This window comes from Rousettus aegyptiacus, unplaced genomic scaffold, assembly GCF_014176215.1.
Source record: "Rousettus aegyptiacus isolate mRouAeg1 unplaced genomic scaffold, mRouAeg1.p scaffold_m13_p_17, whole genome shotgun sequence".
NCBI classification, from domain to species: Eukaryota; Metazoa; Chordata; class Mammalia; order Chiroptera; family Pteropodidae; genus Rousettus; species Rousettus aegyptiacus.
Genome location: NW_023416292.1, coordinates 25,908,531 through 25,932,333, shown reverse-complemented (window position 1 = coordinate 25,932,333; position 23,803 = coordinate 25,908,531). Strand labels below are relative to the sequence as shown.

Below are 23,803 nucleotides of genomic sequence, written 5' to 3'. Positions count from 1 at the left end.
TATCCCTACTTTACAGGTTGGGACAAGTGTCAAATCAGAAATCCCAAGACGGCAAAGTTTTAGGCAGTGAATCTGGAATTCCAACACTGGTCTAGCTCACTTCAAAAATCTATGATACAGTACGTCTCCCTGCTCAGAGCTCGGCTCTTCAGAAGTGGTGTTGTATATTCGCATGTTTACACATCCATCCATCCATCCGCCCCCTCCCCCCAAATATTTAGTGTATGCCATGTGCCACATTCAGGGTTAAGGTGTGAGGAATAAAGGTAAAAAAAAAAGACTCAGTTACTGTCTTTTAACAATTTCATTCCAACAGGAGACAGATGTGCATGTAACTTAAATACACACTCAGATGTTCGCATGAACTAATTCCCCTGCTGTCCTATAGCCTGCTTTTCTTCCTCGTATTTCAGTGAAGAGAATTCAGTTCATCCAGAGGCAAAAACTAGAAGCCTGGGAATCATCCGTGATTGTTCCTGACTCTTAAATCTAAGTTACCAAGTCCAATCAATTACTCTCTTCTTCTGTATGTGAAAGAGAAGACACATAGCCCCAGCCACCCTGTGACCACGAGGGAAGGCAGCTTACAGATCCAGCAGGCCCTGCATGGCAGAGCACTGAGATGCAAGCTAATTACAGATAACCACCCTAAAGCCAGGCTCTGGATCCCCTGACGTAGGCCAATACACTCCCTTAATGTCTCAGCCAGTATGAGCTAGGTTTTCTGCTACTTAAACTGAAAGCATCCTACAGAAAACTGTTAGAAATGCCAACGTGAAATCAAGGTGAAGATATCCGATAAACAGGTGCACACATGGCAAACACACAAAACAGCCAGAGCTCCAGCCAGAAGTGGAAACAGACAAATACGTGAACAGGTAAAGGAGGTAACTGAAAGGAATGTATGGGGATGAGAGAAACTACGCAGAGCTAAGAACAGATCCCTGGGCAGTACGCACATTTCAGGGCTGGCTGTTCAGAGAACGGGCGGATGAGAAAAGCATGAGATGTCGACAAGTTAATGTCAAGAGCAGTTAACTGTGTCCAACAATCACAGCAGAAAATGCCCGGCTTTAAATTTACTGTGGACTGTTGTAAAAACAAGAATGACCAGAAAGTAATACAACTCTAGACACATGCTGGTCAGGTTTCACTCACTGTCAAAGTCTCTTCTGCAAACCAAAATCCGGGTCTGCGGAAAAGTCTGAGAGGGAAGAGAACGGAGGGAGAGTGGGCAAAATGAACAGACACCTACCGAGGGCCTGCCACTTACCAGGCAGTGGACGAGGTCCTCTGTATTTGTTCTCTCATTCAGCACATTTAAATTGTCAGCAAAAACCTCCAATTCTCAAAAATGATGAAATGTAAGCCTATAATAATTTACCATGACTTTAAAAGTTTAAAGTAGCAATAGTCTAAAAGATCATGGTACTTCATGAAGAGTTTTCAGTATTTATACTGAACAAGACACAACAGTCCTTACAAAGCAAAACAATACTTCTTAAACATAAAAAAATACATCTTATAAAAGTCTTTTGGTTTCAAAATTCTAAGCAGCAATGAATGTATTTTCTTTTAAAAAAATTCTAAGAAAATTAATAAGCAAACGAATATTTTCATTCCCCGTGTCCGCCATTTCTTCTTACTGATCTTTCTCCCCCCGACCCAGCCTCCGAATGGCTGCAATACACGGCTGAGAATTTCACGGCTGAAGAAACTGCACGAACTCTTTCCAACGAAGTATGTTAGCATGGAGATAAGCACGGACGATGATGAAAGTCAAATCTTAGTATTTGTCCCTATTGCATGTTTTAATGCAACTTTTCAGTTGGGAGTAATTACACATCCTTATGAAGTTTTAAGAAATAACACAGAAAGATCCCATGTACCTTTACCTAGCTTCCCCCGATGGCAACACCTTGCAGAACCGGCACGTAGCGCCATGGCCGAGGCATCGACAGCGGCACACCCTACGGACGCCACTCACCGCGTGGATTCAGCTGCGCGCGGCCTCGCCACGTCTGCGGGTGCACACGCCCACCGCCGTGAGGCTCCAGGACGCTTCTGTCGCCTCGAGGACCCCTCGCGTCGCCCTTTTGTAGCTGTGCCCACCCTCTCCCCACAGCCACCCAAGCACACCCCAAACTTCGGTGGTCACTAATCAGTTTTCCATATTTAAAATCTTCTCTTTTCAAAAATATACAACGGGAACCGCGGACAGCCCGTGACGCGGGAATGCCCTGCCCGGGGCCCAGGCCCGGGGCGCACCGTGTCTCCTCACCTGCCGAGGGATGGCTGGTGGCTTCTAGTTTTTTGCTATAACAAATAAAGCTACTAGAAACATCCACAAACAAGTTTCTGTAGAAACATAAGATTTTGTTTATCTGGGATAAATGCCCAGGAGTACGACTGCCATGTCACATGCAAAACGAACGTTTAGTTTTACGAGCAGCTACCGGTCGGTTTTCCAGAGTGGCCGCGCCGCCGTGTGTTTCCACGGGCGATGTCTGAGAAATCCAGTTTCTTCCTATCCTCGCTGGCATTTGCTGTCGTCATTATTTTTTATTTAAGCCGTTCTGATAGATGTGTTGTGGTATTTCACTGTGGTTTTGATTTCCATTTCTCTAATGGCTAATGATGTTGAACATCTTTTTGTGTTTATTACCATCTGTGAATCCTCTTTTGTGAAATTTCTGTTCATGCCTTTTGCGCAGTTCTTTTTTTTTTTTACTCAAGTTTTGAGAGTTCTTTACATATTCTAGACACCAGTCATTTGTCATATATGCGGCGGCTTCCTATTTTTAGTGAAATTAAACATTACAGATCCAGCTGAAACACCCTGTGTTAAGTTCACTCCAGACTATTCTCTACCTTCTCTGCTCCTTCCCTTCCCGGAGAAAGGCATCATGATGACGATTATGTTACAACTCTCATGAATTTTTTATAAACTTCATATATATACAAAATAATATATGGTATAGTTTGTGTATTTTTGTAAATTACATTTAAAAAAGGAGCTCTTACACATATCCTTTTTTTATTTTGCTTTTCAATGTTTAATTTTTTAATATTTAAAATTTATCCAAATAAATGCAGGAAGCTCTAGTTCATTTGTTTTAACTGGTATGTAGAACGCCATAGCAAAAATACAATTTAATAATCCATTCTCTGTTTCAACATTTAGGCAATTTGTAGATGTTAAAACCAAAGCTATGAGCTCCACTTCTGGCCAAGATGATGTAACACGATGCACCCTCTCACCTGAAATAACAACAAAAAAACCCAGACAAAACACATGAAACGAGGGTCTCAAGACAGTAGACATTAGGGACAAAGGACAGTGATCCCAGAGGAACAAGAAACAAACGAAGTGAGCTCTACAACTGCCCTGTAAACTGCCTTGAGAGTTTCTAGGCCACTGTGTGGGGAGGAGAAAACGCGGTGGACCCAGACTCTTGAGTCGAAGGGATGGAGGTGAGGTTACTGTGAGACCGAGGCAGCCAGGCTTCAGAAAGGACTGAGCACCATAGAAGAGAGTGCGCAGAAAGATGGCTATAATAAGACAGACAGATAATAAGTGTGGAAGAGCATGTAGAAAACTGGAACCCTCAGAACACTCATGAACTGCTGATGAGAATGGAAAATGGAAGAGTTTGGCAGTTCCTCAAAGTGAAACAGTTACCCAACGACCCAGCAATGCCATTGCTAGGTATATGCCCAAGAGAACTGAAAACATTATCTCTACATAAAAATCTGTACATAATGTTCATAGCAGCACCATTCGTAATATTCAACAAGTGGAAACAACCTGAATGTCCCCAACTGATGAACAGATAAACAAATGTGGCACTTCCGCACAATGGTATACAACGATGAAAAGTAATGAAGCGCTGATATGTGTTATAACGTAGATGAAACTTGAAAACGCTGTGCTAAGTGAAAGAAGTCAGCTGTAAATGGCATATATTGCATGAGTCCATTTACATGAAAAGTCCAGAAAAGGCCTGGAATAGAATGGAAACAGAAAGTAGGTTGGTGGTTGCCTAGAACTGAAGAGGGGGCAAAATGGGGAATAACGACTAAAGGGTAGGGGGTTTCTTTCTGGGGTGATGAAAGTGTCTCCTCTTAGAGCATGGTGACAGCGGCGCAACTCTGAGAGCATACTAAAACCAGCAACCGTGTACTTCGAGTGAGTGAACTGTACAGTGTGTAAAATATATCTCGATAAAGATGTCAAAAAGAATACAATGGATGATCGATACTACAGAAAAAAAGATTAGTGAACTAAAAGAAGACATATCAACAAAAATTATCTAAAACCAAAGATGGAAAAGGAAAAAACAAGGAAGAAGAGCACCAGGGGACTAGAGAAAAATTTAAGTAGCCTAATGTACCAGTAATTGGAGTATCTCAAAAAAGAGGGGGAGAGCAGGTAGAAAAAAATATATGAAAAATGGCCAAAATTAACAAATGATGAAAACTATAAACCTATAAATCCAAGAAGCTTAAGAAACAAAGCACGAGAAACAAAGAAAACTATACCAAGACATGTCATGATGAAACTGCTTGACTACAAAGTCTTAAAAGCTGCTGGGGCACGCATGCGACGTGTTACGTGAAGGTAAGAATACTACATCGGATTTTCTGTTAGAAACAGTGCAAAAGAGAAGACAGCAACATCTTTCAACTAGCGAAAAAGAAAAACCTGACTACCTACAATACCATACTTGTCAAAATATATCTTTTAAAAACAAAGGTGAAACAAGGACCTTTTCAGTCATTTCAACTTCCTTTACCAATCTTTACAATTTATATTTATTTATATCTTAAAAGTTCCTCAATTATGGCCTCAAAGATTATTTTGCCTGTCATTAATATGGAAACATCAAATTTCTGATTATTTGCCTGGAACATTTTTCCATTCTTAACGTTTAACTTCTGTGTCTTTTTGACAGCATCAACCCAAATTTGTTTTTCCATTCAGTCTGATAATCTGTTTCTTCGGCTGGCTAGTTTAGTTCATTTACATTTATTATTATGATTACTAATATATTGCTTTTATACCATCTCCTGTTCATTCTACTACCGTACTCGGTCTGTACTTTACTCTCTCAGTATGACTTATTTCACTTAGCATAATGCCCTCAAGGTCCAGCCATGTTGCCGCGAATGGCAAGATTTCTTTCTTTTTTTTAATGGCTAATACGTATGCGTGTGTGTGTGTGTGCGTGTGTGTGCGTGTGCGTGTGTTTTCTTCACCCATTCATCCATCAATGGGCACTTAGGTTGCTTGCATGTCTTGGCTATTTAAACACTGCAGGAATAAACTCGGGAGTACATGTATCTTTTCGAGTTAGTATTTTCATTTTCTTCAGATAGATACCCAGAAGAGGAAATGCTGGGTCATGTGGTAGTTCGATCTTTAATCTTCAAGGACCCTCCATACTGTTTCCCACAGAGGCTGCACCAATCCACATTCCAAGCAACAGCACACAAGGGTCCCCTTTGTCCACATCCTTGCCAACACTTATTTCCTGTCGTTTTGATAACAGCCATGCTAACAGGTGTGAGTTGCAGTTCCCTGATGACTAGTGGTGTTAAGCACGTTTTCACGTACCTGTTGTCCGTCTGCACGTTTTCATGACCATTTGTTCTTACACTCCCGCACGAGTTTCTTCTCATCTTCCTAACTGTAGGTGTGCCCCTGGGCTCAATCTCGTACCTTTTCTTCATCTGCACTAACTCCCTACATAATCTCACCTATTCCTGAGGCTTTATTTAGCATCTTAATGCTAATCCTCAAATTTACGTTCCCAGCCCCCATCGCCTTATATTTTCTATATATTCAACTGCCTACCCGGTACCTCCATTTGGGTGTTTAACTGGCATTTAATGAACTTATGTCCAAAGCTGAATTCCTTAACCCCCCGGATAAAAACCTCCTCCTCCCGTAGCGCCCCCCACCTCGGTAAATGACACCACCATCCAACCAGCTGCTCAAAACCACACACTCTGGAGTCGTTCTTGGTTCCTCTTCCTCACACCAGACACGCATTCCAACTGTAAACTCTGCCAGCACTACCTTCCAAATGTATTTTAAATCTGAGCCCTTATCACCGCTTTCAGGGGCTCACCCCAGTCCCAGCTGTCATCAGATCCCGCCCAGACTGTCACAATTCTTTTTCACTTTGTTCTGCTCTTGCCCCTCCTTCAGTCTATGGAGACTGAAACCAGAGTGATCGTTCTAACATTTAAGTGAGATCATATCGACGCCTTTGCTCGAAATGCTTTAATGGCATCTGTGGTGGTTTACAAAGACTGTCTCCCCGAATTCTCTGAAACCCCTCAGTCAGGAGCAGGAGGTAACTGTGCCACCATCCCTGGGAGCTGGGCGGGTCTGGGACGGCTCCCAGGAGTGGAGTACAGCAGAAGTGGTGCTGGGTGACTTCTGCCTCTGGGTCCTACAACTCAAAGCAACTTCTGCCTTGTCCACTGAACACTGAAGTCTGGAGCCCTGAACTGCTTTCTGAGAAGTGCAACTGCCCTGAGGCCACCATGCTGTGAAGAAGCAAAGCCTCAGGGCGAGGTCACCTGTGGACACTTCAGACGCTGGGCTGCTCTCTCTCACAGTCCGGGCACTCAGACATGTCAGTGAACCAGGCCAGGGCCGACTCCGGGTCCCGTGAGCACACCTGCCCCGCTACTGCTGCTTCCTAACGGCACCCAGACGGTGTGAAGCAGAACGCCGTCACCACTGTGCCTGGTTTAGACTAATTCCTGACTGACAGAACCGAGAGCATGATACAATAGCTGTTTTAAATCACTAAATTGGGGGATCATTTGTTACAGCAGAATAGCGTTCCAAGTCTTCACCACCGTCCACAAGGCCCTGCATAATCTGGCCCACGACGGGGTGACTCTCTACCGCCTGTTACCCCCATCGCACTTTCCAGTCACTCTCGCGTCCCTGCTCTCCCTGTGGCCACACGGCTGGCTCCCTCGCCTCCTTCAGCTCTCACGGGGCCTTTCCCTACTGTGTCCGGGAAGGAAAGACAAACGCCGCACCTTCCCTCGTTACTCTCATGCCCTCACGCTTTCCCAATGCTCTTCTTCATGGGAAATCCCACCGCCTGGCCTATTCCGCATCTTTACATATTACATTTGGTTCTTTTTTTCAAATCTGTCTCCCTCGAAGTATTTTTTCTTATCTTTTCCAATCTTTTTATTTAATAGTTTAAATATATTTTTTTTATGGACTGTAGTAAATTGATCTTTATTTGAAGTTCTCAGCTCCTGCTGTTGGTTATATCTGTGACTATTGTTCATGGCAGATGAATTGTTTTCTTGGGCTTTTTGTCACTTTTTAATTTGCGCCTTGTCTTCATTGGGATTTTATCTGTAAGAATCCCGTATGGCTTGGATTGTGGACTTGTTCCTCCAAAGTAGTTTTTCACGTGCTTCTGCAAGTTACCCCAAGGGTATAAAGGGTTCTGAACAATTTTTTATGTTTATTTCTTAGCTTGGGGGATTACAGATGAAAATAATTTGAACCCATATGGGGAGTAGGCCCATACTTAAATTTTTGAGAGAGAGTCCCACCCACCCCTAATCAGAGTCCAGGCTGAGACACATAAGTTTGCTTGTCTCCTTGAACTGAGGGATGGAATTTTTATGGTCACCTCTCTTCCCTGAGCATGAGCCTTTAAGGCTCCCGGCTCCCGACAGGGAGTCTCATCTCTAACTCTGCTCCACACAGGCCGAAAGCTTCGTCTCTGGGCCCCTTGTGAGCATGAAAATCAAGTCTTTTGGTTACTAAGCCTAGAAACGGCCCAGAACTGCCGCAGCAGTAATGTCACACACACGCTACTCACATTCAGCTTCCCTTTCATTTGTGGTCCCTGAGGAGTTCCCGTCTTCTTTCAGGCTCTGGTATGCGTTTAAAGAGGAAACTTTTTTTAAAGTTTATATATTTTATCCAGCATTATGAGGTGTTTTTCAACAGAATTGCGAATGGTTTTAAGGTTATATGGTCTGGCATACTCCAGAGTCAAAAACGATGGCCTGGAAGTTTTAAAATTTTCTTACTAACTGGTTCAATATATTTTCAGAGCAGACAAGTCTCCCACCTTCAAATAAATAACTCCACAGACTACTAACTGCAAAAAGGAAAAAATACCTTAGCAATGGCAAGATCTTGCTGTCACCTTAACCCAGGTAAATAAAACTTGACAGTGCAAACAGTAAGACAATTGGATATTGTGTGCCTCCTGATGTGATGCAGTATGAAGTACACAGGATCTCCTATAAAGTGTTTTTGCCAAAACAGAACCTTTACACCAAAGTCCAGTTTACAGAAAATACAGAAAATCAGAGAACAAGCTAAATAATACCATATGGAAACAATCTGACAAATTTACAATGCAGAACATGTTGCAAATCAAGGAGCTTGGTCTCTTCAAATGTTGATATAAAAAAGGGGGAAGGGAATGTAGACTGTTCTAGATTAAGAGACACTTACAGACATACCAAATGCAATGTATAATATTTGACTGGATCTTGGTTTAAAAAGAAAAGCTACCAAAGATACTCCCGGGAACAACTGGAGAAATTTCAAATGGACTGGGTGTGTTAGATATGAGGGAATTGGTGTTAATTTTCTCAGGTGTGATAATGGTATTGCGGTTGAATGGGAAATTGTCCTTATTTTTTGCAGAAGCAACTGTATTAGTTTTCTATGGCTGGTTTAACAAATCGCCACAAACTTGGTGGTTTAAACAATACAAATTTAGTATCCTACGATCTGAAGTCAGAAGTTTGTCAGAGGCTCACTGGGCTAGATTCAGAGATCGGCAGGGCTTCTACATTCCTTCCGGAGTTTTCAGAGGAGAATCCATTCTTCTGCCTTTTCCAGCGAAGGGCTGGCTGCTTTCCTTGGCTCACAGCCATTTCTCCATCTTCAAAGCAAAGTTACCAATGTCGGGCCCACGTCGCCTCATGCTGCCACCTTTGTGACTCTGCTCAGCCTTTTTCTACTTTGAGGGCTCTGTGATTACACTGGGCCCACCTGTATAATCCAGAATAATATCCACTTTTTAAGGTCAGCTAACCAGCAGCCTTAATTCCATCTGCCATCTTAATACCCCTTTGCCATGAAACTAACATATTTACAGGTTCTGGGAATTAGGATGTGGACGTCTTGGGGCAAGGGGCATTATTGTGCCTAACACAGCAATCTTACATATTTAGAGACAAAATACAAACTTATTTTGAAATGGTTCAGAAAAAACTATGTTACATATCAATGAAGCACATATGGCAAAACACTCATGTTGACTCAAGATGGTAGTTATATAGCTGTTAATCATACTATTCTTTATATTTTTCTATAAACATTTTCTATTTTTAAAAAAATTGAAAAATTTTAGATTGTTTTAATTAAAAAAATAAGCCAAAGAGAACAGACCCCTTTTTCAAAAGGAAGACTTTAACTGGACCACAGAGAACCGGAAAGCAGTCTGGCAGAAGAATGCAGGTAGTGCGTGACACTCGGCTGGGCAGCGGTATCAAGGTGACGTGCAGGCAGACCTCCTGATGTGATAGGCAGGCTACCTGCTGTGCTTGTGCAGGATTAAGGTGCTCTTTACATGCAAATGACAGGGTCTCAACTGAAGAGCAAGCTCATTCTCTGTGTTATGTCACAGTCCTACTAGTTGCCTTAGGGAAAAAACAACACATCGCATAAGAAATCTGGACTCTTTATGTCTTGTTTTTATATTTAAAAAGGAATAAATAGTATGCTTTATAATTCTTTATAAAGAACTAAAAAAACATGTAGCTCTGACTTGCCTTTGCTAGCGTCCTTTCATAGAAATAAGATTCCCTTTCCTACTGCAAGCACTAATAAGACTAGTTGCACCTGATAAAATTTTCATGTTGATAAAACATGTAATGATTAGTCACCAAATTCACTCTACTCATCTATTCAAATCAGTGATAAAAAGGAAGAAGAGATACAGGGAGAATTCAGAGTACAGACATCTATGGGGTGCAGAATGGGATAGTCTGGTAAGTAAATATTTTTTTTGACAGTTAAAAAAGGAAGTACTAAAACCATCACCCACTCTTATATCTGAAGAACAGGCAATTCTTGGTTTGCTTTCTGCCACTGGGAGACAACAATCAGCCAGAGGTCTAAGATCTGTTCACTCCCAGGCAATATTTTAAATAACTCCAAAAAACACAGAAAGAAGGTTGGTGGAAATAAGAGCCTCCATCTAAATGAAGGGATCAAGTGAAGATTCTCTTGAAATAATTTGTTTGAAGCACCTAGTATATACATAGTACGGTAAGAAATACAAGTAATTTGAGAATGAATTCAAGGATCATATAGTAACTGAGAAATCTAGAGACATGTTTACCTTGATATGAAGAAGATGGAACCTAGTAATAAGAATGTTAAAACACGGAGGACCTGAGAATATAATCTAAGTCCCAGTTTTTATTTCTTCCCCCTTCCTACAAGATTCTTCTTGCTTCTGCTTTGTGAGCTACACGACTGTGAGGAGGTATCCTGTCCTCTATCAATCTTACTCCTTCTTTCCATATTTACAATAGACGCCATCATTCCCTTTGATCAAGTTAGAAAACCTGAAGCCATGTGAGATACTCTTTTCTACTTCACTCATTCAACAAATAACTTTTCATAGACTCTAACACACATATTTTCCTTGATTTTTAACCTCTGGTATCAGGATATGTCCTATAATCTACAGCATCTAACAACTGACAGCATCTTTTCTTTCTTATTAGTCCATAAAATATTTATTAGTTCATAAAATCAATGGCATGCATCTTATATTCCCTGAAATACAATATTTATGAAATGCCTACATTATTAGCATCATTCTAGGCACTGAGGATACAATATTGAAGTCTCCATACTCATGGACTTAACATCCTAGTGGGGAAAAGAAATAATATGTAAATAATACACACATGTAAAGTAGTGATAAGCACCTTGAAAGAAATTAAGCATAAAAAGGGGATAGTGTGTTAGATGTGGGAAAAGCCTATTCTTAAAAGCACAGGTGATAAAGTCCTGTCTAAGAGAGAACACTGGAGATAAGTGAGGAAGTGAGCTATGCATGTACCTGGGAGAGAACTTAACAGGTAGAGGCTACTGGTATGTGCTTAGCATGTACAAGAAACAGATAAAAGGTGATGATGAAGTGCCATATCCAAGAGGGAGAGCAGTAGGAAAAGAGGCAAGACAGAGAACCCGGGGCCAAGTCCTGTCTGGTCTTGCATCACAAGTATTAGTTAGGCTATACCTTGAAAGAAAGGCTATTAGAAATGTTGCTTAGAAATATGAAGCAGTAGTCATGGATGACTCCAAGGCTGTTAACTCTACAGCTGAGTGAATGACGATGACTTTTATGAAACTGGTGAATTTGGCATGTTTGGAGTAAAAATGAAAAGTAGAATTTTAACATGTTAAGTCTGAAATGCCTAGTAGACACAAATCTAGAGTTAAGAAGAGATGTTTGGGAAGAAGATACAAGTTCAGGTCTCATAAACATACGTAGACAGAAGTTAAAGTCATGAAAGCAGACAAAAGTCCTTTAAGGAGTGAGTGTAGACAGAGAAGAGGTCTGAGGACCGAGCTCTGGGGATACACCAACGCTGATAAATTGACGAGAACCACCTAGCAAAGAAGACTGAGGAGTGGTCTGTGAGGCAGGAAGAAGAGGTCCGAGCAGTGTACTGGGAGCCCAATGCCCTTTCTTCCACAAATCTAAGTATCTCTAAAGATGCAAGTCCCTCCGGGGTCTCTCTATTCTTTCCAACTTTCCTGCCCTTCCTCAGTTCAGGATATCGTCTTTTCTCTCCTAATTCATAGCGAACACTTTAAATGATCTTGAGGTCTCAGTATGCAAGCTCCATCCCACCCCACTGCCCCTAAGTATTTCCTGTGCTAGGTGCACCAACATGTTCATGCTTCCAAGTTTTTCTATGTGCTATTTTCTTTACCTAGTAAGTCTTCCAACTCTTATAAATATAAATATATACATATACATACATACATATATATATGTGTGTGTGTGTATGTATGTATGTATATATATATATATATATATATATATATATATATATATATATATAGGCATTTCTTTTACGAGTAGGGTGACAAGCATCCGGGTTTACGTGAGACGGTCCCAGTTTATGCCTGCCGTTCCCTCATGATGATTAAGTGTCCCTTTCGCCGCTAACAGTGTCGTCGTGTCCAGAGTAAATCAGATGGTCACCGTGTCTGTGAAACCTCTTCCATTCCCCTAAGCAGTTTTTCCCTCCACTGTATTCTCACAACTTTTGAACTTATTAGAACCTGTCTCATTACTGAATTACCTGTCCATTTCCCTTAAAAAATTTTGAGTTCCCAGAGGTCGGGAACCACATGTATTATTCATTTTCTTATCTCTTTCGCCTAACCTGAACATAACAGGCACTCATATTTTTTTCTGGTGACTAAACTCCTGGCTTCCAGGATCTCTCTCTCTTGCAAACACTCATCTGAGGAGCTGGGCAGAGGAGAGAAAGGGCGTGGAGCAGGGCAGCACGCCTGAGACAGGGAGCCCCCTGGCAGAAGGGGTGATCCGCTCCCAGCATGAACAGGAAACGACCATACACAGTGAGTACCAGGAACTGTGACTCGAAGGGGTGCCTGCCTCCAAAACACTTCCAATCTATTAAATATGTTACGTGCCTTCAAAGAGCATTTAGAAACTTTTAATTTCACAGGCTAATTTTATGCCTGTTAAATATAACAATAAAAAATACTGGTCTTGAAGTTTGTGTAGCTTTTTTAATTCTCCTTTTCTAGGAAGTTGTTTCACCGAATTACAAAAGCATTGATCCATGCTATATTAGAAAACAAAACAAAAAATTTGTCCTTCACCACAGAAGGTCTGGATATGGATTGCTATTTGGAGAACGAAGCAGACCGATGTGTGACTCATGGATGGAACCTAATAAATTTGGTTTTGTCATTTTTCTTTTACTTTAAATCAGTGTTCCTCTAAGTATCATTTTAGGCCACCTACATCGGAATTACTTCAGCTATGTATTTAAATGCATCTTCCCAGACCCATTTCAAAGTAATAAACTGGAATTTCTCAGGGTGGGGCCAAGGAACTTGCATTTTCATCATGTTTTACTAGTGACTATTAAACACTCTATAGTTTAAGAATGACGGTCCTAAACTTTCACAAGAGAAATAGGCAAATAAGCAATCTGTGGAGTATATAATTAAATAAAGGAATAGGAGTTAGTCAGTTTTCCAACCTCCCTCATAATTTATAAAACTATCGTTTTTCTTTGTGTGAAGTAGAATAAATGTAGGCTTTCCTTTGGAACACTTAAAAAATAATACAGTTGACCCTTAAACAACATAGGTTCGAACTGCATGGGTCCACTTATATGCGGATTTTTTTCAATAAAAATACAGTTGGCCCAAGGGACGGCTTAGGTTTTTGGGGAATGAAATTATTCTTGGGAGAACGGGCTGAAGGGTTAAAGCAGTACAAATCTGTAGTTATAGATGGTCGTGGGGATGGGGAGCATGGCAGAGGGAATGCAGTTAGCATCAATATGATGGCTAGGTGGAGGGCCACGGGAGGCAGGGAGCAATCAGGGGGATTGTTTTATAAACTATGTAAATGTCTAACCATACTTGAAACTAGTACTAAATAAAATTTTAAAAAATAAGGTGAAAAATAACCACTTGAATTGACAAAAAAAGTTATTCTTGGATTTTCGACTGCGCAGGCGAGGGGTGGGGGCACTAATTCAAGGGCCAACTTACTTATAGGAAGAAAACAAAAAATCCTTTTCCCGTTTTACATACCAGGGCACTGACCAATGGGCAGCAGGAGAGAAGAGTTTTGCATGGCTGTGATCTTCCACGCTGCTCTGAAAACCATGCTCGCCCAGGTCCATTTCATACAGACATACCTGGAGAGCCTCTTCTCGGATAAACCATTTTTCGAATCTGATAACCACTGCGGGGAAGTGCACTTCAACGGGAAGGAAAATAGCGAGTTGTGTGTTGGGGGCAAAGGAGCTGGGGAAACAGGACAAAGGATAACGTGTGAGTGACGGCTAAATACCAACGCTGCGTGTGAAGAACCACGGAAACAGCTCACTTAATTCTCAGAACCTCCCTGTGAAGTCCCTATCATCCCCAGTCCACGAACGAAGTAACTGAGACCCACACAGACTAACACGCCTACCCAGGTGACACGGTGAAAAGGAGAGGCAAGACGAAAACCTCGGTCTGATCCCAGTGCTGAGAACACGCCCCTTCCACCACCCCAGGGATGGTGAGTGGGTTTCGACTTCATGCCAACTCCATTTTATTGACGGTAGTCACCTGTTCCATTCTGTTGCACCAGTAAAGACTTTTATTCGGGCACAACATATGAGAACATCAGAACACACATAAACCAAGTATTTACCACATCCATACTCTCATGATCAGACATATAAAGCCATAGGCATTTGAATTCAGTGGCCTGTGAGGGTAACCACATTTTTTGTACTTTGAGGAAACAAGAGCTGGGAGGTGGTCATGACAGGGAAATAGCAGTGACCTACAAGCCTTTGGAAAACCTCACAAAAGTCTTTGCTCTCACAAAAATGTCTCCACATACCCCCCCAACGATATTCATAGCTCGCCGCAGCACTAAATTAGTCATAACAGAGAAGGGATAAGTATAAGGGACAGGTTATAAGTAGCAGCCTAACTAGTTATTTATTCCACAAAGAGTAAGACTAATAAAGTTTCTCTAATGCCAATTCATGTACTTTAAAGGAACAAACATAATCATACAAATAAATTCTATCTCAACGGTGCTTCAGAGGTTAGTGGGCTCATGCCCTCTACTTGCAGGTGTATGGATGAACGCAGGGCCCTTTGTCTCCCACTGAACTGGAAGCAAACTGTACTCCCAGGTCCTGGCAAAGATCACAGAGCAATGGTCCTGTTCTGCACATCTCCATCCTCCCCTTAATGCAAACCCCACGACTCAGCTCCTTCCAAGGCTTCCTACTGCCCATCACTGCCAGCAAGTAACTGCAGTTTCCAAGGACGCAAGCTCTCTAGTTCGGTTTCCTCAAGAAACACTCTCACTCACACTGACTCTCTCTGTGTCTGTCTCTGTCTCTGTCTGTCTCTGTCTGTCTGTCTGTCTGTCTGTCTCTCTCTCTCTCTCTCTCACACACACACACACACACACACACACACACAAAACTGTAAAACAAATTCCTCACAGAGGGGTTAAAACCCCTAAGGGAAAACAAAATGGCTACACAACAGGTTTTCTCCTAGGGGCTACAAAGAGTGACATTATCTCTGAATGAACCATTTTATTGGGTCAGCTTAGAGGGTGCCTCCACACAGCCCTAGAGGTAGCAATCTCTGGAATTCGGCAGTGTGTGGAACAGAAAATAGTGTGAATGAGGGTTGAGAAGAATATGCACCTACACGGCTGTCTAAGCGCCATCAACCACTTCTCACTAACAGGGTATTTAGAGAACGTGGAACCAAGAGAGACCGGCCCGATCCCTGTATAGGATAGAAAGAAACGCGCAAGGCATTTCAGACCCTAAAGGGCGTGCTTATGATGCTGCAATATACACGGTGAGATTGCCAGTGAGAGGTTAGAAACGAATCTGGCAAGTCGGGGAAAGCAGCCTGACACGACTTCAGGAGGCACTGGCAGAGCATCACGAAAGCCGCTGTAAAGAAAGAAGGGGGTCCAAAAAAAGTACAATTCACTTTTATGAACTCCCCGCTGAGCCAAGGTTTACTTCTCCAAATTAAAGCTGTAAAAATTACAAATGACGCTGAATTAGAATTTGTCTTAAGCCCTTCTTAGGCAGGATGCCATGAGTTCTACTTAAACTGATCTCCTACACTGAAAACAAGAGCACATCAACCCTTTCGCCTAAACCCTACTTTATTTTTCTGACGTGGTATGCATCTGCTTATTGCCCGTCTCCTTCCCCCATTACATTTTAAACTCTATGGAAAGACTTGTCTACTTTGTTCACTGACATATCCACAGTACTCAGGTAAGTTCCCAGCAGTTTAAAAAATCACTTGCTAACTATTTGTTAAGTGAATAACTGGATTCTTCATCTGCACACTGTTTTAGTAGAGGCATAAGACTGAGCAAATGCTACAGAATTCTAATTTCAAGGGCGGAATGGATTAATTTCCCCTATTTCGGATCATTCAGCCTTCTTTCTAGATGGAGATTTCTGATGGTTATCTTGTATGTAAACATCTTTTCATTTCTAAAGAAAGAAGCCTCAGCCCCTGTACAATACCCCTACCCTACTGCAGGCAGTCGGCCAAATTTTGGCTTCCCAAATTTTTCATTTGGGTTCGTGGTCCAAGGAGGTGAGTGAATATATACATACGCCACTGCCACCTCCTAGGGTCACATTAGGGAAAGTTATGGATCAGATACACATATTAGGGTAATAAACACCAGGGCACCAACGGTCCCTAAAATGGTTTTGTGATTACGATTTAAAGTGGGAAGACAGCAGAACGAGACCTTTAAAGCAGGAGACAACAGCTTCTCAGCTGGCTCCTTGCTGCTTCAACTTACCACATAAATCTAACAAGCCTTCTTGCAATATGTTATAATACCTTCCATTATTTACGGCCTGGCCTCCTCTCCTCTGCCCTCCTAACCCAGTTATTCTGTCCCTAGCTTCCAAATTACGGTCTCACGTCTATATTTGCATATACCACCCTCCTAGGCCTTCTCTTGCCACACTTCTAAGTAAATTCCTGCTCGTTATCTGATAGAACATGTTCCCTGGTTCATCCTACCCAAGACCTTATTCTTCCAATGTCTTGATCTGGCTGTTCACTGCCCATCAAAACTCATCCTCTCGCTCCATGGTGGCCGCTCACTGCGCCACATTTCCCAGCCTCCCTTGCTGACTGTTAGGGTAAGTAAGTTCTTGCCAATGAAATAAACTCTCAAGCTCCTTCCCCAGACCTATGAATCAGAATTTCTGGGGACAGGGACTGTGTTTTAACGAGCTCTGCAGGGGACTCTGACACACACTGAAGTGTCAGAACCAATGTCCTAGTGAAAGAACCTGAGTCTCTGAATCACCACATGGTACAAGAACCACTCATCCTGGGCAATTACATGAAAATAATACTTTCTATCCTTTCTGGGCCACTGGATTTTTTAATTTTTGTCATAACTGTTAGGAACACTCTCCTGGTTCTCAAAACTTTTTGGTCTCAGAATCTCTTAAGAGGATACTCCTAAAAATCGAGAACTACAAAAAGATTTTGCTTGTGGGCTATAGCTATCATATAGTCACCATATATGAAATTAACACAAAAAAATTTTAATATTAATTCATTTTAAAAAACAAGCCCACATTCCACGCTAACATAAATATCATTTATTTATTTTTTTTAAAATAACTATTTTCCAAAAAGAACAATTTAGTGGAAAGAGTGGCATTATTTTACATTTTTGCAAATCTTGTTAATGTCTGGCTTAATAAAAGACAGCTGGATTCTCATAGCTGCTTCTGCATTCAATCTGCTACAATATGTTGTTTTAGTTGAAGTATATGGGAAAAAATCTGGTCTGACACTGATATGTACTTTAGTTAGAAAGGAAAGAGTACTTTATTAAAACTTAAGATTTAAAGTCTTTAATGAACTCATTATTTAAAAATAACGTTTCCAACTCTGAAATAATTTTAAAGTTACAGAAAAGTTGCAAAAAATTATTCAGAAAAGTCCCATATACTCTTCATCCTGCTCCCCTGAATGTTAGTATCTTACACAACCACAGCAGGATTACTGCAACCAGGGAACAAACAGCAGCGCCACAACCCCACGCTGGATTTGGCTGACGTGGCTACCTGCTCTCCAAGCTGTGACAGTGTCTCAGTCTTCCTTCACTTTCACGTTTTTGAAGAGTACTGGCCAGTTCTTTAAAAATGCCCCTCAATTTGAGTTTACTTGATGTGTTTTCATGATTAGAATGAGGTTACATGTTTTTGTCAAGAATATCACAAAAGCAATGTTGTGCCTTTCTCAGCGTATCGTATCAGGAAGAACGTGATGTGGGTATGTCGCGCTGTGGTTAATGCTAACTTTAGTCACTTGACTGAGGTGCTATCTGCCAGGTTTCTCCCCCAATAAGATATTATGGGAAGGTACTCTGAGGTTATGCAAAAGCCCATTCTGCTCAAACTTCCACTCACTTATTTTAGCATCCATGGGCAATTTCTGCCTGCAGCAATTATTACTGTAGTATCTGCCTAATGTTTTCATCAGTCTATATTTATTAATTTGTATTTTACTGTAATAATCAACTCTCTCCTCTCCTGTTTACTTATTCAAATATTTTTATAGCAGTATGGACTTGTGAATATATTTATTTCATCCCATGAATTATAATCCAATACTAACATCACTTATTTCGTTCTTCGAATTGTCCCAGGTCAGTCATTGGGAGCTCCTTCGAGTTGGCTCCCCATCATTTTTTTTTTTTTTAGCATTTCATCACTTTCTGGAACCACATGTTTCAGGTTCATGTGATTTTTTTCTCTGCCTCTGTCATCTCTCCAAAGAGCTCCAGTTTTATTGGAGAACGGCATTTAGAAACCAAGGTCCGGTGTCGAGTGTGTCACTGTTAGGGTGGTGTCACTGTTTCCCAGTGTAACCACACACACGGCCCTTTATTTATTTCCATACCAGTCTGCGTGTGCACGTGTGCACATACATATGTGTATCTATTAAAACTCATGACTTCGCACTGATACCAGAGAGGGGTGTTGTAATAGTCTTTCCAAATGATCGTAATTATAGATATTTTTGTCTTTGCTATACTCATAACTCAATATACGTGGGCACAGGACATTAACAGACATTTTTCCAAGAAGGTATACTCATGGGCAATAAGCACATGAAAAGGTGCTCAATGTCATGGGAGAACTGCAAACCAAAACCACAATAAGATATCAATTCACACACTCTAGGACGGCTATAATCAAAAAGACAGAAAAAAACAAGTTTTGGTAAAGAAGTGGACAAAGTAGAATATACCCTATTATATTGCTGGTGAGAGTAAAAATAGTACAGCTGCTTTTAAAAATGGTTTGGTGGTTCCTAAAAAAGAATCATCAAAAACAGAATTATCATATGACCCAGGAATTCCATTCATAGATAAATATTCAAAAGAACTGAAAACAAGTCTTCGAACAAAAACTTGAACAAAAATGTTCATAGCAGCACTGTTTACAATAAGCAAAAAAGTGGAAAACAATCCATATGTCCATCAACTGATGAATTAACAAGCAAAATGTGGCATACAGTAAGTCCTCACTTAACATCATTGGCTAGGTTCCTAGAAACTGCAGCTTTATAATGAAGCCAGTGTAATTGATATCAACAAGAGTTAAGGTCCTACGGCATATTTCTGGTCACAAAAACATCACCTAGCTTCTAACTAAGACCCAAAACACTTCCAATGCTAAACATTGCAATAAATATGAGTTATATATACATTTAAGAAAGATAAAATAAAAACAAGTCAGATAATTATTTTCCAACCTGCCTGTTCGATTTCAGGGTCGCAAGTGGCTGGAGACTATCCCAGGAGCTCAGGGCATGAGGCGGGAGCCAAGCCAGGACAGGACATCCTTCCATCACAGGGATGCTCGCACCTACACTCACTCAGACTGGGACAATTTAGACATGCCAGTTAACCTAATGTGCACATCTCTGGGACATGAGAGGACAATGCAGTCCCGGAGAAAACCCATGGAGACATGGGGAGAACATGCAAACCCCACACCACACAGTGGCCCCGGCTGGAAATCTTTTTTTTTTTTTTTTTTCCATCTTCAACATTATAATGGAATTACATTAGTCAAAGACTACTATATTCCCACAGTGGAATATTATTCAGGTATAAAAAGGAATAAAGTACTGATACATCCTATAACGTGGATGAATCTTAAAAATATTATGCTACATGAAAGGAGCCAGACACCAAAGGTCACACATAATGTATGATTCCACTTATATGAAATACCCAGAATAAATAAACCCACAAAGACAGAAAGAGCTTAATGGTTGCCAGGTACTGGGGGATGGAGAAACGGGGGTGATGAAAATGTTTTAGAATTTGATTTAGGTAGTGGTTGGACGACACTGTGAATGTCCTAAGTGCCTCTGAATTGTACAACTTAAAATGGTTAATTATATGAATTTTACCTCATTAAAAAAAAAAGCCAACAGTAGTTTCTAAGGGTTAGTTGCAATGTGAAATGTGAAACCTTATCGTACTGCTACATTAAAATCTATTGGTCGATCTTACACTTTGAATGCATCTTTTATCCAAATCTGATTTTGTTACATCAAACATTGATTGGTCACTTGGAAAATTCTGGTCCACTAAGTCATGTGGATATCAAACGTCTACACATTTCATTATACAATATTCTTTTAAAATCACATTTGTTAATATCACCACTAATCTCATCAAAAAAAGCACTTAGGTTCTGGGAAGCTGTCAAACGCATGGTTTAATATTTATTTGAATGTTATCGCTGGGAACACATACAGCTGTTTTCCTTGAAATTTTTCAAGAATATGTCTGCCAAACACTCCGAAGACCGTAGTTCACTGATCATTCTTTCATCAAGTAAAAACAGTGTTCTGTGAAGAAAGCAGTACTCAGTTGTACTGCAGTGTGTAGCACTAAAGCGTGTAATGACTACTTCCCATTTTATCACACAAAATATTCAAAAGCCATCTTCTGAAATGTCAAGATTAAATAAAATTCATTTTTACTCCTTTATCAAGAACATTCTTCATGGCACTGGATTTTGTTTTTTAACTGCAAGTTTAAACTGCATGGCAGTGGGGAATACAATGCTTATCCATACAGCCCGATGCTACTGCTTGATTAGTGCTAAAGCGCCAGCAGTTTTTCTCATTATTGGTTTTGGATCATCAATGACAATGTCAACGCAGTAAAAAACACAAATAATGCTTTTGTATTATTATCAACAGTTGTGATCTCACGACCCCCTGAAAGGGTCTAGGGGATCCCCGGGAGTCCACAGACCACACTTTGAAAACTGCTGCCCCACTCTAATTAATATACTATAACGGTGGTCTCCAACCTTTTTGGCACCAGGGACCAGTGCTCCCATGAGAATCTAATGCTTGATGCTCTGAGGAGGAGCTGAGGCGGTGATGCTGGCGCTGGGGAGCAGCTGCAAAATGAAGATTCAGATGAAGCTTTGCTCGCTCACCTGCTGCTCACCTGCTGCTCACCTGCTGCTCACCTGCTGCTGTGCGGCCCAGTTCCTAACAGTCCACAATAGAACGGTACCGGTCCATGGCCTGGGAGTTGAGAATCCCTGCTATAGATACTCTACCAATTAATATTATTTTCCAGGTTTAATGCAAACTACTTGACAGCAAACCTTTTTCTCTGTATTTCCCTTTAATATCCACTACTATGAAATGCCCCTAAAAGTCTACATAAATACTATTACCACCTAACCAATTCCAAAGGCACCTACTTTTTCTTTACCTGATATCAGCTGTATCCTACTACTGCCCAGACCACAAAATACCAGTCCCACAGCCTGAAATGATTAATTCCTTCTGGTCCACTTAAACCTTGTCTATTTTAATTACTTCCTTATTGATTTCTAGAACATGCTTCCTGGCTCACTCTTCTGGATAAAAAAAAAAGACTCTTATCTAGACCAGGGACCTGGAAACTTTTTCTGTAAAGGGCCAGACAGTAAATATTTTAGACATTGTGGGCCAACTACTCAACTATGCTGTTGCAAGCAAATAAGTGTGGTTATGTTCCAGTAAAACTTTATTTACAAAAAGAGGCAGTGGTGGTCTACGGCCATGCCAGCCTGAACGTGCCTGATCTCATCTGATCTCGGAAGCTAGGCAGGGTCAGGCCTGGTTAGTACTTGGTTGAGAGACCACCTAGGAAAACCAGGTGCTGTAGGTGTTTAAAAAAAAAAAAAAGAAAGAAAGAAAAAAAGAAGTTTGCTGATTCCTGATCGAGATTCTTCCAACATATAGGTCAATCGATCCAGTCTAACTCAAAAGATCTACCCAGAGCAAAAGGAAGAGGCAGCCACAGACTGGCTGAAAGACGCTAATAAATGGCAGTAAACAAACCCAACGGTAAGGAATATTACTAATAGCAGCTAATACTCACTAAGCTCTTATTTGCTACAAATGGAGCTAAAAAGTGATTTACAGTGCATTATCTTATTAAAGCCCTTTAAAAAAGGTTTTAATAACGTATATAATTCTTTTTACAAAACAGAAAACAGAATAAATAAACTAAGTAATTTTCCAAGGTCTCAGTCTGATTTAAACATAGGTCTTTCTTACTGCAAGGTCCATGGTCTTAATCATTGTACTATTCTATCCATCTATTGTCATTTTGTTTTTTTAACCCAAACTGGTAAGATAGTAATTCTAAATAAAAACGGACAGACCATTGTTACTTACTTGCTCTTACCATGTCTTTTCGATATCACTGACTTTACTACACAAACCTTGGCTCACAGCATTGAATGGAAGAGCCTAGGATCTTGCTCTCGGTGACATACTGTTCAGTAAAATGCGCCAAGGATCATAAAGGCTCCTGTGTTTAATTGTGACAAGTTAAGATGTGCTGCCTAAAAAGCTAACGAATTAGAGGTAAGCAGCCCTTTCCGACTGTCACCTTGTAAGTCAGCACAAAAATAATCGTATAATATTAAATACTATAATAATGTAAGTCAGTACCAAAGTTCCGACATATACCAAAAGAAATCTGCCATACGACATGTAAAACAGATGATACTAGAATGAAGGATACAGAGAGGGTCAAGGGCAGATTTCACACATCCTTCAAAACTAATCTTCACACTCCTAAACATTAAGAAGGGCCTATGAGAATTAAGGAAAAAGAAAGAAAAAAGAAAAAAAAAATTGTCCACTAATAGAATGTGCTAACTTATGTCTCATTGATTATAACTACCTAATCATAAGATTATTCCTACTAATTGGCTTCCAGGCACCAAGAGGAAAGTTAAAAAAGGCTGTGATAGATCTTTGAAGCCTGTCAGTCCAATAAGCAAGCATCATACAGACCGAATCTTAGGACGGTAGAGTGAAATAAGCCTTACATCTTCCCTTCCCTTTATATTTAATGTAAACCAATATAAAAGGTGAAACATAATACCACACATACACACATGTAAAAAGGCTGGTTCCCACAGCATTACCAAATAATAGCATAAGCATAAGACAACGCCAACTCAAAAAGGTAATTGTTAACTTCTAAGAACTAGGGAATCTCACAGCTCTGAATGTATTTTTATCTAGCCTATAGGTTTGAACTAGGCTGGCCTGTTGCTGTTTTCTCTTCTAGTATTCAACTGACTGAGAAATGATCTCCCTTAATTCATTTATAAAGGAAACTTGGAAGAGTGGGCTCCAGCTACTAGGGGGTGAGTAGATAACTGGGGACAACAGGGAATGAGCAGGCCGATCACTCCGGCAAAACTCACCTGGCAACCCTTAGAGCATAACATACATATCTCCCAACATTTCCACCAAAACTCACATACCAAAGGGAAAAACATACATATGTGCAAAGACTGTTGCTTGTGAAAATGTGGCCAAAACACAAATTCAGAGACTGTAACAAAAAGA

The 23,803-nt window shown here is 40.8% G+C and overlaps 1 protein-coding gene and 1 pseudogene across 6 annotated transcripts in view; one reads left to right on the top strand and one right to left on the bottom strand.

The window, feature by feature from the left end:
* Positions 1-23,803, bottom strand: part of GATAD2B (GATA zinc finger domain containing 2B) — a 65,051-nt gene that overhangs the window by 18,174 nt on the left and 23,074 nt on the right. The gene's annotated exons all lie outside the window — the stretch shown is intronic.
* LOC118613062 lies at positions 21,982-22,100 on the top strand (annotated as a pseudogene).